The sequence below is a fragment of the Macaca nemestrina genome, chromosome 6 (assembly GCF_043159975.1).
Source record: "Macaca nemestrina isolate mMacNem1 chromosome 6, mMacNem.hap1, whole genome shotgun sequence".
Classification (NCBI taxonomy): Eukaryota; Metazoa; Chordata; class Mammalia; order Primates; family Cercopithecidae; genus Macaca; species Macaca nemestrina.
The window spans coordinates 143,061,671-143,075,567 of NC_092130.1; the positions used below are offsets into that span (position 1 = coordinate 143,061,671).

General features: G+C 40.9%; 2 long non-coding RNA genes across 2 annotated transcripts in view; both read right to left on the minus strand.

Annotated features, from left to right (window-relative positions):
- LOC105473096 (uncharacterized) overlaps positions 1–6,557 on the minus strand; it is a 129,038-nt gene extending 122,481 nt beyond the window's left edge. Inside the window, exons 1-2 of the long non-coding RNA XR_011625068.1 lie at positions 5,783–6,557; positions 4,207–4,389 (exon numbers count right to left, since the gene is read on the minus strand). This is a non-coding gene — a long non-coding RNA (uncharacterized lncRNA). The remainder of the gene's footprint in view (positions 1–4,206; positions 4,390–5,782) is intronic.
- Positions 6,558–6,941: 384 nt separating this feature from the next.
- LOC105473095 (uncharacterized) lies at positions 6,942–13,134 on the minus strand. The gene is made up of 3 exons (XR_003016106.2): positions 13,047–13,134; positions 11,455–11,576; positions 6,942–7,107 (listed from the first exon to the last, which is right to left on the minus strand). It is a non-coding gene; the product is annotated as an uncharacterized lncRNA (long non-coding RNA).
- Between the last annotated feature and the right edge of the window lie 763 nt (positions 13,135–13,897).

Consider the following 13,897-nt stretch of genomic DNA (forward strand, 5'->3'; position numbering starts at 1 on the left):
GAGCCTCCCCGACAGGCGCCGCCCTCTGCTCCGTGGTGCCCGGTCCCATTGACCGCCCAAGGGCTGAGGAGTGCAGGTGTCCGGACTGGCAGGCAACTCTGCCCACGGCCCTGGTGCGGGATCCATTAGGTGAAGCCAGCCCGGCTTCTGAGTCTAGTGGGGACTTGGAGACCTTTATGTCTAGCCTAGGGATTGTAAATACACCAAACAGCACCCTGTGTCTAGCTCAAGGTTTGTAAATACACCAATCAGTACTCTGTATCTAGCTAATCCAGTGGGGACTTGGAGAACTTTTCTGTCTAGCACTCTGTGTCTAGCTAAAGGATTGTAAACACACCAATCATAATTCAGTGTCTAGCTCAGGGATTGTAAACGCACCAATCAGCACTCTGTCAAAACGGACCAATCAGCTCTCTGTAAAATGGACCAATCAGCAGGATGTGGGTGGGGTCAGATAAGGGAACAAAAGCAGGCTGCCCAACCCAGCAGTGGCAACTTGCTCAGGTCCCCTTCCACACTGTGGAAGCTTTGTTCTTTTGCTCCTTACAATAAATCTTTCTGCTGCTTACTCTTTGGGTCCACGTCATCTTCATGAGCTGTAACACTCACCGCAAAGGTCTGCAGCTTCACTCCTGGAGCCAGCAAGACCACGAACCCACCAGAAGGAATAAACTCTGAACACATCCAAACATCAGAAGGAACAACTCCAGATGCGCCACCTTTAAGAGCTGTAACACTCACCTCCACAGTCTGTGGCTTCATTTTTGGAGTCAGCAAGACCAAGAACCCACGAATTCTGGACACACATATACTTTGTGATAAGATATTAGAACTCTAGAACTGCTGCATATGGGGGCATTCAATAAAGTGGGAGAAATTTCGCACACACAAGTGCAGACACACATACACATTAAGTTTGGTCTGAAAGACAAAAAATTTCCATTTGCTTCTGAAAAAAAGATACCTTTAGCTAACTAGAGACCCTCTTGTATGCTTAGAAATGAAGATACTAATTGATGAGAGAGGGGTTTTTCAAAATCAAATGTCTCCAACTGCTAAAGAAACTGAAAAGACCACATTTCAGTGTTAAACAAATAACCTGAAAGACTCCCTTGAAATCTAAACAAACACCATTCAATGGAGAAAAATAAGTGTTTTTATAATAACTCTAGTGTATGCCTGTCTGGTCACCATTATGAATACCTAGACACTCCATTGAAAAACCTGCTTTTGGAAATCCTAAATGGCGTGCAAACAAGGAATTTGTCAAACTTCAATTTAAGTTTATAAAAGTGATTCTAATTTCTTTAATTTTTTTTCTTTTCAAATGAAATCGTTTAATCTCTGACAACTTCATTCCTTAGTTTACAAGTGAATAATCTGAGACTAAGAAGATATCCCGGGATAGGGTTGCCAGATTGAGCAAATAAAAATACATATTCAAATCATGTATGAGACATATGCATACAAAACAATTATTGATTGTTTATCTAAAATTCAAATTTAGCTAGGCATCCTGTATTTTATCTGGACCTACCCCTAGGTCCTCCACCTAATGAATGGGAAAGCTGATGACAGAACCCGATGCCCTGACCAACAGCCTGGAAAACTACTAGCAATGAATAGATTCCCCTTTCTGATGCAAATGCATTCACAATTATCCCTTGAAAATTAGATGCTGTGGAAAACCAAATGCTATATAAGGTGAACCCTTCCCTCAGGAAGCCTAGAGTCTAATGGCAATTTCTAGTGAATCTGGAAGAGAAGAGAGACTGTCTGTAACCATCTTAGCAAACTGCTAACCAAGAAAATGGTTCTCTCTCCTGGTCACACATTAAAATCACTTTGGGAGCTTTAAAAATAATTATCAGTGCCTGGAACAGTGGCTCACGCCTGTAATCTCATCACTTTGGGAGGCCTGGGCAGGGGGATCACTTGAGGCTGGCTAACATGGTGAAACCCCATCTCTACTGAAAATACAAAAAAATCAGCCACACATGGTGTCATGCACCTGTAATCCCAGCTACTCGGGACACTGAGGCAAGAGAATCACTTGAACCCAGGTGGTGGAGGTTGCAGTGAGTTGAGATCATGCCACTGTTCTCCATCCTGGGTGACAGAGTGAGACTCTGTATTAAAAAAAAAAAAAAAAAAATTATCAGTGCCCTGAAATCCTGAGATTATGATTGAATTGGTCTGGGATAGGGTCTGGGAAAATGGTTTTTTGTTTTTTGGGTTTTTTTTTTTTTTTTTTTGCCAAAATATTCCCAGATTATTCTAATGTGCAACCTGGTTAGCATAATGAACCACTAGTCTCAGACTCAGAAATCTCCCCCAAGAAATCTTGATTCACAAATGGCTGGGTCTGTGCTAAAGTAGGCCGTGTGTGTGTGTGTGTGTGTGCGCGTGTGTGTGTGTGTTTTCCCAAAGCCCCATACTTGCTGTATCCCATGGAGGTGTTCCAGTTGGCCACTTGGGCCTTCCAGTAAGACTTATTGAAGGGACAGCATTTTGCTGGAATTCACTTTATCCCCATTCTGCCCTTGGTTCCTAGTCATTTCTTAGCCAGTGCATTTTGTAGCCTGTGTCTTGAAAAGTTCATTGTAAGTATACAGATCACATACCCCTTAAAAGACAATAGAGAAGAGATCATTCCATCTAACCATGCAGTCTGCTCAGGATACCTACCTGGGGTCAGACATGCAGCCTCTGGTCCAGAGTCAAACGTGTGGGTTCAGTGTTGTCTGAATATCTTCCCACTGGTAGAACCCACTAAATAAAAGCCCCTTTCAGTCTTATGACTTCCCATGAAGAGATAAATAAGGATGTGCTCTGGGTATTTTTATTATCGTCATTATATTTGTTGTCCTGGTCAGAGAGGGGTCAAAAAGCCACAACAACATTTTCCTCTGCCCAGCTATTATTGTCTTCCAAAAGACACAGTAGCACATGCTCAAGAGCAGGATTTCTCAACACAATCTAAGAAGACAAGAAAAAGAAGCTAAGTCTCCTCTGTCCTGGCCCATGGCCCTCAGCTTCTCACTGCTGACATCATTTATGAGGAAGGCAAGTTCATTGCCTTGTTTTGCTGTATCTGTTCTCAAATTATGCCATCTTTCAACACCAGCCTAACTTAACATTTTTAAATCATTCTGACCACTATATGCTATCCAAAGTCCAAAGTAAATGGTATCTAACCTCCAACTCTGAAGACACATGTGGCTGTGGCCAAGCTTACTTTCAAAGACTCAGTATTGTATACTATCACGTGCTCAGGCCATTTTTACATCATTGTTAATCCTTTCATTCCAGAATCCATCTGGGATCAATTCAGCCTATGATAACAACACTGTTCTCTTTTGGGACACTCATCCAACACTGGTTTTCTTAGTTTAACACTCAAGAGCTTCCACTTCTCCAAAAGTGTTAAGTTGAAAAAATCTGGTACAAATAAAGAACAAGATCAAACGGCCAATTGTATCTACCTAGAAATAATGAGAGGGCACTTTCTAAAAAATACGTAAAAGTACTAAATGAGTGCTCAATACCACTAATACCTGGAAACCTTAGGCTCAAGATAAGTCAAACAAATTCCAAATGCATCTAATTCATGTTAAATGTTTCCTGTCTCAGTGACCAACAGGCCATGTTAAAACCAGTCCAACTCCTTTTGGAAGTCTCATTCTTTTCCCCACATGAAGGGCAATGTAAGGATTCTGATCAGTGATGTAAGATTGCTAATTCTTATTGGGTAATTTTTCCCCATTAGTCAGAGATCAGCCTTGCCGACTGGGAGGCCTCACATGCTTTGCTGCCATCAGGAGCTAGCTGTCAAACTCCGGGGCTAATGGAAATGTATTCTAAAAGCCAAACTCCACCCTTCACTTGCATGGTGACAGTTCCTAACCAGGTGAGACAGCTTCGACCCCATCCCGAAGTCTGAGACCTTCAGTCTTTCTTTGTCATCGCCTTCTTCTCATGTCATTGTCAGCAAATCCCCTTTGACAACCCTCTCGGTTTCCTTGGAAAATGCCCAAATGCTCCCAAGAGAGGAAGCATTATCTTTCTAAATCTTAATTTAATTGGAAAAGAGAGAGCTGAGATTTTTAAATTCAGGGCAGAGGCAGACTCATTCATTACCACTTCAAGGTCCAGGATTTGGGCTGATGAGCAAATAGATCTATCATATTGGGAGGTGTTCTGTACCTTCCTCTGTTATGACTAATTCCCGCAGCCAAAAATATACATTCAGGAATAAACAGGCTGGTTCTCTCCAGTGTCTTCTCAACTGATAGTCTGTAACTGGTATGATAGTTAAATCCACGTGGAGAAGGATGCAGATTCATTTGCCAGACACAACCAAGACAGGGCCAACACCAGCAGGGGCTTCTAGAACGAGAATGAAGTTTCCCTGCTTCAGATTAGAAGAAACTCAATTGGAGGCCCAGTCATGTGGCTTATACAAGTGCCTAACAACATACATAAAATCCCAGAGAGCTGTGTATCTAAGCAAGCCAACTCTAGTTCACAAGCAGCAATGCAGAACCCCTTTCTTCCTCTGCCCCGTGGCAAAAAGTAAGTCTGTTCCATTTGTTTATAACCATTGCTGTTACTTTCCAGCATAACCATAATCTTATTTTGTAAATCCTATTCCTGACACACCTCAAACCATCTGCCCATTCTTTCTTGGGTTAGCTTGGGGCTGTTTGGCAAATGTCTGTCATTACCTGTAAATGGAATATTTTTTAGCAGAGTACATGCCCCTTGTAAAGGCATGTTGCCATGGCTGCTAGGTGCTCTGAAAAATCTCCTTTGTTTTTTTTCTTGAAATACGATATGCCTTTAGTAATTTTTAATATGTGTAGAATTAAGAAGAGACAAAGAGGCATAAATGCAACCTATTAGGCTTCAGATTCAAAATAAGTTTGCACACACACTCTCAGTCAAATACAAGGAATTGGCTAAAATGTTATTAATAAAAGTATATGTGTCAGTTTGAAGGAAGAGAAGATTTAGCCTTTGTTTCAGATTCAGACTTGCAAACAGTTTTGAGGGGAACAAGTGATATAGTCTGAGCTGTAGAACTTCCACCATTTCTTGTCCCCGTGGAGTGGGACCAGGGTTCTCAGCAAGTCACTACAATTTGTCTCTGTTTCATTATTTTGCCATCTTCTCCTTATTTAAACTACAAGGGGCTGAGAAAGACCCAGAACCCCAAACTGGATTAAGGATATGTGACAGGCAATTCACAGAGCACAGATACAAATGGACAAAGGCGAGAAAAAAGTCTCGCCTCATTAATAATCAAGAAAATAATGGAATAAAATAATGAGATCACTGTTAGCCTCTAAAATGGCAAAGACTAAAAACAATGAAAATATGTAGTGAAGGTGTGGGGAAATGTTCACTCTTAAGCACTGCTGGAGAAAGCAGAAATTCATACAACTCTCCTGGAGTCACTTTGGTAGTATCTTGCAAAATTTTTCTAGTACCTACCTTTGGCTACACTTCATGTACACACACACACACACACACACGCACGTGAATTTAAAAATTATTTATAGCAGCATTACTTGTAAAAGCAAAAAATTAGAATTAGCCTATCAAAAGAGAAATGGTTACATAAACTCTGGTTTATCTACCCAATGGACTATTACACTGCCATTAAAAAGAATGAGACAATTCAACATCTTCCGATATGAAAAGACTGATATATTGACAATTAAGATAACAACTTACAGAATATTAATATGTTCCAACTTATGGAAAAACAATGACTTACCTAGGTCTATAACAAAATGTGAAAAGGAGACTCTTTTTCAGCTTTGTCTAAGGCCCCAGAAGACCCAGAACAAAGCAAGAGGCAATTAGTGGTCTCGCATTCTAAAATGAGTTTCTAGACCACCTAGACAGGACTTGAAAAGGAGACAGCTGCAACCATTAGCCTATCACTCGCCTCAAGGCTGTAAAAGGACTGAAACTGGAAATGCTGAGAGAATTTCTTTGGAATGATTTTTCGGGGTGTGGTGTTGTTTCCACATTTACCTCTTTCTAAGTAAAAGAAGTTTCAAGGAGATCTCCCTGAATGCTGGAGTCTGCCGAGTATAGACTGGCACTTAATTCAAGACCAAAGATCGTCTACTAGCAAGAGGCTGCAAATTGCGTGTGGAGGCCCAGGCACTGAGAGAGCTGCAGTGCAGCAGACTGCATGCCTCCCAGCAGCAGTAGCCAGAGTGCATCAGTCTTGCCCTTAGGCCATATGCAAGGGAGCCAGCCAGGATGGTCTAATTTAAAAGGGCCCCCCCTGTAGAGAGGTTGACAACACTCCACCCACAACCTTCCTATCTCTTGATCACATTCACACACACACACCTACTGGGTGGAGGGCCAGCTTTTCCTCTCCCCAGCCAGCACCTGCATCTGTCAGCTGCTGCCCACGAACTGCCGGAACCCACTAGGTGCACCAAGAGTAAGAGTGCCTGGGGTGATGGGTGGGACTTGAAGGGACTGGAGGAGTTGTTATTCTACATGATTGTCCAAGAGAGTGAGAACGAATCTGCATATTATATTTATAGAGACAGCAAGGGAAACTGTTTTCTACCTGTACTGTATGGAGTCTCACTCTTTCAATATAATGTTAACAATTATACAGATAAAACAGAGAAAAGGTCTGGAAATTTACATGCAAACCAATTATGGTCTCTAGAAAGCAGAATGTGGTTAGAGGATGAATAAAAAGAACTTATGCATTTTACTCTATATACTTCTATATAGTTTGATTTTTTAAAAAAACAAATATGTACTCATCTTTTTTGTAAACAAAAACTTAAAATACACACACATATACACACATACACTCACTGCATAAAAATTCAGAAAAGTAAGAAAAAGAAAACAAACAGATCATAAATGTAATTCCACTCCTCCCAGATCTCACCTCTGTTAGTATCTGATGAGTTGTTATTCACATCTTTTTTATGTAATTTGCTTGGAGCAGACAGGGCCTCACTGGGCGTCACCAACAGTCAAGTTAAACAACCAAGAACTTCAAGGACTGTTTACTGCTGCCACTCATATATTCCGTGGGTATTTTGACCATATGAAAATCTAGGTATATGAACAAAGAAAACCAATTTGATACTTATGAGTCGTCTCCCTTAGCTTAAAATGTTCATAATTAAGATGGAGATAAAAATTATCACTGTGACATTTTATGCACTGGCTCTGGACAGTGGCAAGGTAGAGGACTAGAAGATTAAGATGTACTGATCCCCTTATGAAATCACAAATGCATCTTCTTCATCCGGAAATGAGTACTTTAGTCAAACTTAACAATACTTACCAAGTCTGTCCAGAAGGCTCGTTTGAGCCTCAAACAACCTAAATGGAAATCCAGGAGAAGACTTTATCTCCTGTCTGAGATTTACACAAAAATCAAATCTGTTACAGACTCATCTAAAAAACACGGATACACGACTTGAGACCTTTAACAAATGGAGTGCCTGCTACACACGTGGAAATTAACTCCTTCTTTGTTTTCAGTTTCCTGGGAACCGGGGAGAAATTCTGGTTTCTAAACCTTGAGGCAGCATGAACAATGAACAATTGTTAGCTAGAAATAGCAGATGAAGCCTATTACTACACAACGGAAAGTAGACTGCACTGTCTTAAGGTTGTGTTTATTATACAGGCCTGGTGGGTAAAATGATACGGTAGAGAGTGAGTGTCCTGCTCAATAGAAACCTCTGAGAAACCCTCCACTCCAAGGGAAGCATCCAGCTTCTTTCTGTTTTTCCTCTTGTTGAGTATAGACTTGGATAATTGTATGTAATTTCCCAAGTCTGTCTTCATGAATGAAACTTCTTACCAATTTCTACCAAAACCCTCTACCAAATCAAATAAAGATAAGGTCAACAGAAAGCCAATATCATGCAAATATGCAGTAAAGGTCTTCATTTTTTTTTCATTTGAGTGGCAAACCAAAGATCTTGAAAAGGTAACAATTCCATGATCCAGCAAAATAGCAACAGAACACAAAAATTTTCCCTTGGGTTAGAATATGAAAACTTTTTTCGAGAGTAAATTCAATTGAGCTGAAATTGTAAAACCTGGAATGGCAAAGTGTATTTTTTTTTAGCCAAATTTGTTGGAAGCCAGTCATACACAGAAAATAAACCCAAATTCAAACTAGTACTGAAGTCCAGCTTCCTTTTAGCATTTTTTTTAAAAAGAAGAAAGAAAGAAAGAAAAATAAACTTTCTAAACTTGAAAATGCAGCCTTTAGAACAAGGTTCCAAGGGTTACTTGGATGTTAGTTGATGCTTACAAACTAATGCTAACGAGTGGAGTGTAAATGAATCAAAACCAGATAGATTCCATTTCCCTTCAAGTAAATGGAGGTTGGGGATGGGGAGGTGGTGGGAATGCTTCCCAAAATGTAGGTGAATTTTACCAAAAATGACGGTGTTCTGCATAAAAACTAGAGAAATATCATCGAACTTCAACTAGGGCTGGGTTTCAAAGAGGTGACACGAAGAGGGAGAACTGACACCCAGGAGCTCCCTTCTGTGCCAGGCCATGAGCTTCAGGAACACTGGTTTCACCCTCACAGTAAACGGCATGGCAGGCAGGTGTTCTCCCCCGACTTCAGAGATGAGAAAATGCATTTGAGTCCCCTTCTCTAGGTCATTCAGCCAGGGAGTGACCCTGAAGGGCATCTGCATTAGGAAACAGTGCTGTCTCACCTCCTGTGCTCTTGTTCCATGAGAATCATTGATTACTTCAGCAAGGATGATGTAACGGTACTTTAAGAAGGCCATTTTGGAGCATTCTACCAATGCAATGCTAGTCTTGTCAAGGCCAACACCTGTGCTGACTTAGCTAGTGCCTGTGGGAGAACTAGATAAGGAGAGGTAGACAGTTGTCATATTTTTTGTTTTTGTTTTTGTTTTGTTTTGTTTTAGAGACAGAGGTCTTGCTTTGTTACCCAGGCTGGAGTGCAGTGGCACGATCATAGCTCACTGCAGCCTCAAACTCCTGAGCTCAAGTGATCCTCCCACCTCAGCCTCCCAAGTAGCTGGGACTACAGTGCACACCACAATGCCTGATTAATTTTTACATTTTTTTTTTGTACAGACAGGGTCTTGCTATGTTGCCCAGAATGGTCTCAAACTCCTGGCTTCAGGCAATCCTCCTGTCTCAGTCTCCCAAAGTGCTGGGTTTACAGGTATGAGCCACTGAGCCCAGCGGGAGTCTTATCTTGATTTAACTTAGGGTCACCTTGAATCCATGTCATAAATCCAAGTTACTCAACTGTGGAGCAGGCCTGTGCTTCACCTGCATTACCTAACTCCTTTAATCCTCAAAATGACTATGGGTTTTATAGCATTTTTATCCCTATTTTATGTCTAAGAAAACAGGCTTGGAAAGGCTAAGGAAGAGGCAGAGCCGGGATTCTCACCGAGCCTGCCTGACCCCTCCAACTCCAGATCATGTGCTCTTACTCACTTCATGAAACTAAAAGGTCAATAACTCTAGAAATTAAGCAGCAGTGGCTTTTCAAGGTTTGTGGCTATCACTGATCGCAACTTCCTACACATGTATTCATTTATCCAACAGGTATTGATTAAGAGATTACAATCTGTAAAACTGAAGGGTTATAAAGAGATCAAAAATGTTCAAGTTCTTGTCCTTAGCCTCAAGCCATGCACAGCCCAGACTTACTAAGTTCTGGATTTTCCCCTGGTCTTCTGGCCACTGTCCTTTATCTTTTCAACTCACTTGTTATTACACCAGTTTCTTTCTTTCGGACATGTCCAAATTGCTGGTTTAGATAAGTTTGTCCCTGAGACTAGTGAACTTCATCAAGAGATAAATGAATGGAGAGACAGCTTTAAACCAAGGGCCTCTGGCATTCATAGAATATCAGAACTTGAAGGGATCTGACAGATGGAGCCTGTATCAGTCAGAGTAGTCTAACTGCTGTAACAAACAAGCCCAAAAGTTTACTTCTTGCTCTCACAAAATTCAAGGGGTATGTTTCTGGCTGGGCCTCTCTCACGCCAGTGGTGACACATGGGGATCCAGGCTCCTCCCCTGCTGTGGCTCCACCATCTCAACAAAGGGTTTCAGGATGCCCCAGACTGCATCCATACAGCAGACAGAAGGCAGAGAGAAACTTCAGAGCAGGCTCACTTACTTCTAACTGTCTCCTCCCATTCCATCAGCAAGAGTTAGTCACAGAGCCACCTTCACACCAGGGCCTGGGAGGTCTGTATGCAGGTTACCAGGAAGAATAAGTCGGTTTAGTGAGCCTGTGGCCCATAAAACCACCGTGCAGGTGAGGAAACTGCCACAAAGTGCCTACGTGAATCAACCAGTGTCACATAGGAGCAGATTCCATACTCCACTGCAGCACTCTTTGCCTACAACATTGTTGCTTCCTAAAAAGGCATGTCCTGTTTTTATTTCTTATATGATACTTACTATATAAATTTTAAAAATACAGAAAAGCTTAAAGAAAATAAGTTTGTGCTATACTTTTCCAATATAGTTGCTGTTTATATTTTGGTGCCCGCTAGCCTCTTCCACGTGTGTATCCTTATTATATATCACACAGACAAATTTTAATTATAAAATGTTGCAAACATACAGAAAGCAGTATAAAAGAAACCTAGGGATGCACCACTCAGATTTAACAAATCTTAACATTTTACCACATTTGCTTAGTTCTCTCCTATAGAAATAAAATGGATCCAGCTGAAACCCATCTAGTTCTTTCTCATTCCTAAAGGAAATGAAGAAATATATATACATATAGTAAAAGTACAGAAACATTCACAGGATCTATACACACCAGCTTTAGGATAGCACTTCTTCATTTCCTTTAGGAATGAGAAGAATTAGATGGGTTTATCATATTATTTATATAATATGATATATATAGAGAGAAAGAAATGTTTTTGTACTTTTACTATATATATAGAGAGAGAGAGAGGAGAGAGAGAGAGAGAGAAAGAGAGAGAGAGAGAGACAGCGAGAGAGACAGTCTCACTCTGTTGCTCAGGCTGGAGTGCAGTGGCGTAATCTTGGCTCACTGCAACCCCCACCTCCTGGGTTGCAGAGATTCTCCTGTCTCAGTCACCTGAGTAGCTGGGCTTACAGGCGTGGGCCACCCTGCCTGGCTACTTTTTTTGTATTTTTAGTAGAGACGGGGTTTTGCCATGTTGGCCAGGCTGGTCTCAAACTCCTGGCCTCAAGTGATCTGCCCACCTCGGCCTCCCAAAGTGCTGGGATTACAGGCATGAGCCACCGCACCTGGCCTTTACTATACAATTAGATTCATAAAATGTATATTACTTTTGTACATTTTAGATTTTTGCATAAGTGATACAATGCCATGTATATCCTTTTGTACCTTGCTTTTTTTAGTCAGCATTATGTTTTAAGACTTACCCATGTTGATCCATGGAGATTATTTTCATTCAGTTGAACTAGATGTAGTATTCCATTGAATGACTAAGCCATGGTTTATTACTCATTCTTCTCATATATAGTTAGCTTGTCTCCATTTTTCCCTTCACGGTAGTTTTAAAAAACAAAATTAGCATCAAATTATACATACAGATTTGCTGCCTGCTTTTTTCATGTAACAAAACCTAAGCCTAGTAGTCACATATATTCTTGGAGAATATTATTTTTAACATCTGTATAGTGCCCTCTTACACGAAAATACCAAAGTTTATTTAACCAATTCCCTGTAGTGGAACATTCAGGTATTTTCCAATAATGTGCTATATAAATTATACTCCCACAACCATCATTTTATGTGCACTTTTGGCATATTGACAAACAGAGAAAACTAAGGAGTGCCTGTCGAGAGGGCAAGTGCTACTACGGCGGCGAAACAGCCCTGTTGTCTGGCGCTGCACTTTCTGGGGCAGATCCTGCCGATTCCACTTACTAACCGTGTGACTTTGGACAAACTTAACTTATTTGTGTTTCTATAAAATGAGATTGATAAGAGTAGTTTCCTTAAATCCCATACCAGGTGGAGTTGTAGACTTTCCGCTTTATTGTTTCTTTGAATTCCCTTGTAGGCAAGCAAGGGAAATCCTGCACCTGAGGCTCAAACGTGCTTACCTAAAGCAAAGTGCCACTCGGAGGACAAAGAGTCATGAGATTTGAACCACTCCAGAACAGTGCCCAGTGCATGGCAAGTATTCAGGAAATTAGGTTCAACACACACACGCACACACACACGCACACACACACACATATATATAGTGAATACACATTTGCACACATGCATACATGCACTCATGCACGCACACTCACGTGCACACACACATCTATACCTCTATGATAATTTTGGCTATGTGATACAGTACTATTATGCTTTTGTTCTATCCCAACTTTTTCTTATTGATAAAGCTAACTAATCTTCTCCCAGTGGTTTTTTTCCATCTGGCACATCTTCCTTTTGCTGGCAATCCCTTCTTCGACCCCCCAGCAAGCCTTCACTACCTGACACGTTATACACTCAGAAAATGCCACCAAAGCCCATAACTCACATAATGAAATTCTCTGACTCCCTCTTTTCATTTCAACCAAGTGGTCTGTCTATCCAAATATTTTCTCCCCCAGAGTCCTTCTCTCTGTCTTATGAATGGTGTCCCACTTCCCAGCTGACATCAAACCTGTGCAGATTACCTTTTCAAGCAAATGTAAATAAACAATAAAGCACAAAACAAAGAAGTCCACTTGATTTTTTTAGTTCTTCTAGAAATGGCTCAATAAAACTTCACTGGCCACAGGAGACTTCCCCTAATTCAACTAAACAAACACTCTTCCTTCTTCTCTTAAGAATGCCATTGGGAAGTCTAATGGGGTTTGAAAAACTATTTAGAGCTCTGCACTGGTAAGGAAGATAAAAGGAAGCCACGGATGAGCAGTGAAGCAGTCAGGCTCGGAGCCCTGCCCTCACCTCTCAGATCAGCGTGTTCCAAAATCTGATGAGATTCATAAATTCACAAGGTATTACTTACCGCACAATTTGCCACGACAATTTCCAAATGGCTTAGGGCGATCATGACACCTTTAGTCTCAGAGTGCCAGGAGAATACTTGAAAGGCCCTACATTGATGAAAACCATCATAGTTAGAGCTATTTTCATATTATCAAATGTGGTTTTAATTAACCTCAAAAAATAAAAGAAAGAGGTTTCTAGAAAAGACAATACATACACCACCCCCCCAACACACACACACCTACCTCTATGTGATAAACCTGGCTGAAAAGGGGATTAGGTCCCACGCCTCATTTCATCAAGAAAATTAGCATCTTTTAGTCTCTCCGGAATGTATTTGTTTTCCTTAGACGCAAGCTCAGTTACACTCTTCCAACTCCTTAGTATTAATTCCTTTCCTTATTTCAGCCTGACCAGAACAAATTCTGTCCTGAAGCATCTTAGCAATAAAATCCAAATGTGGTTTTGCCCTCGGGCCTACAACAACTGGTGTCACTCCTATGAGACCATGTCTAGACTTTTAGGGAAAGTTAGGAAAGATGTCATCCTAGATTGGCTATTGTGTTTTTTGAATTTTGGGAAGCTAGATCACTCCCCTGCACATTTTTATACCCGTGGGAGTCTCAGATCTGGACTCAAAATTGAGGGGATATGGGAATACGGTAGATATAAATCTTGTCTACTTCATCATCATGTCATCCAAGCTCATGTTTTCTTCACAAGAATGCCTTTAAGAACTCAGAACATTAGAATCTTAGGTAGATGCCTATTTATATCTTTGCTACATACCTTCCTTTTCCAAGGCTGGGTTTTTCTGTTTGTTTGTTTGTTTGTTCATTCGTTTAATCTAGGAGATTAGTAGATAGTGTT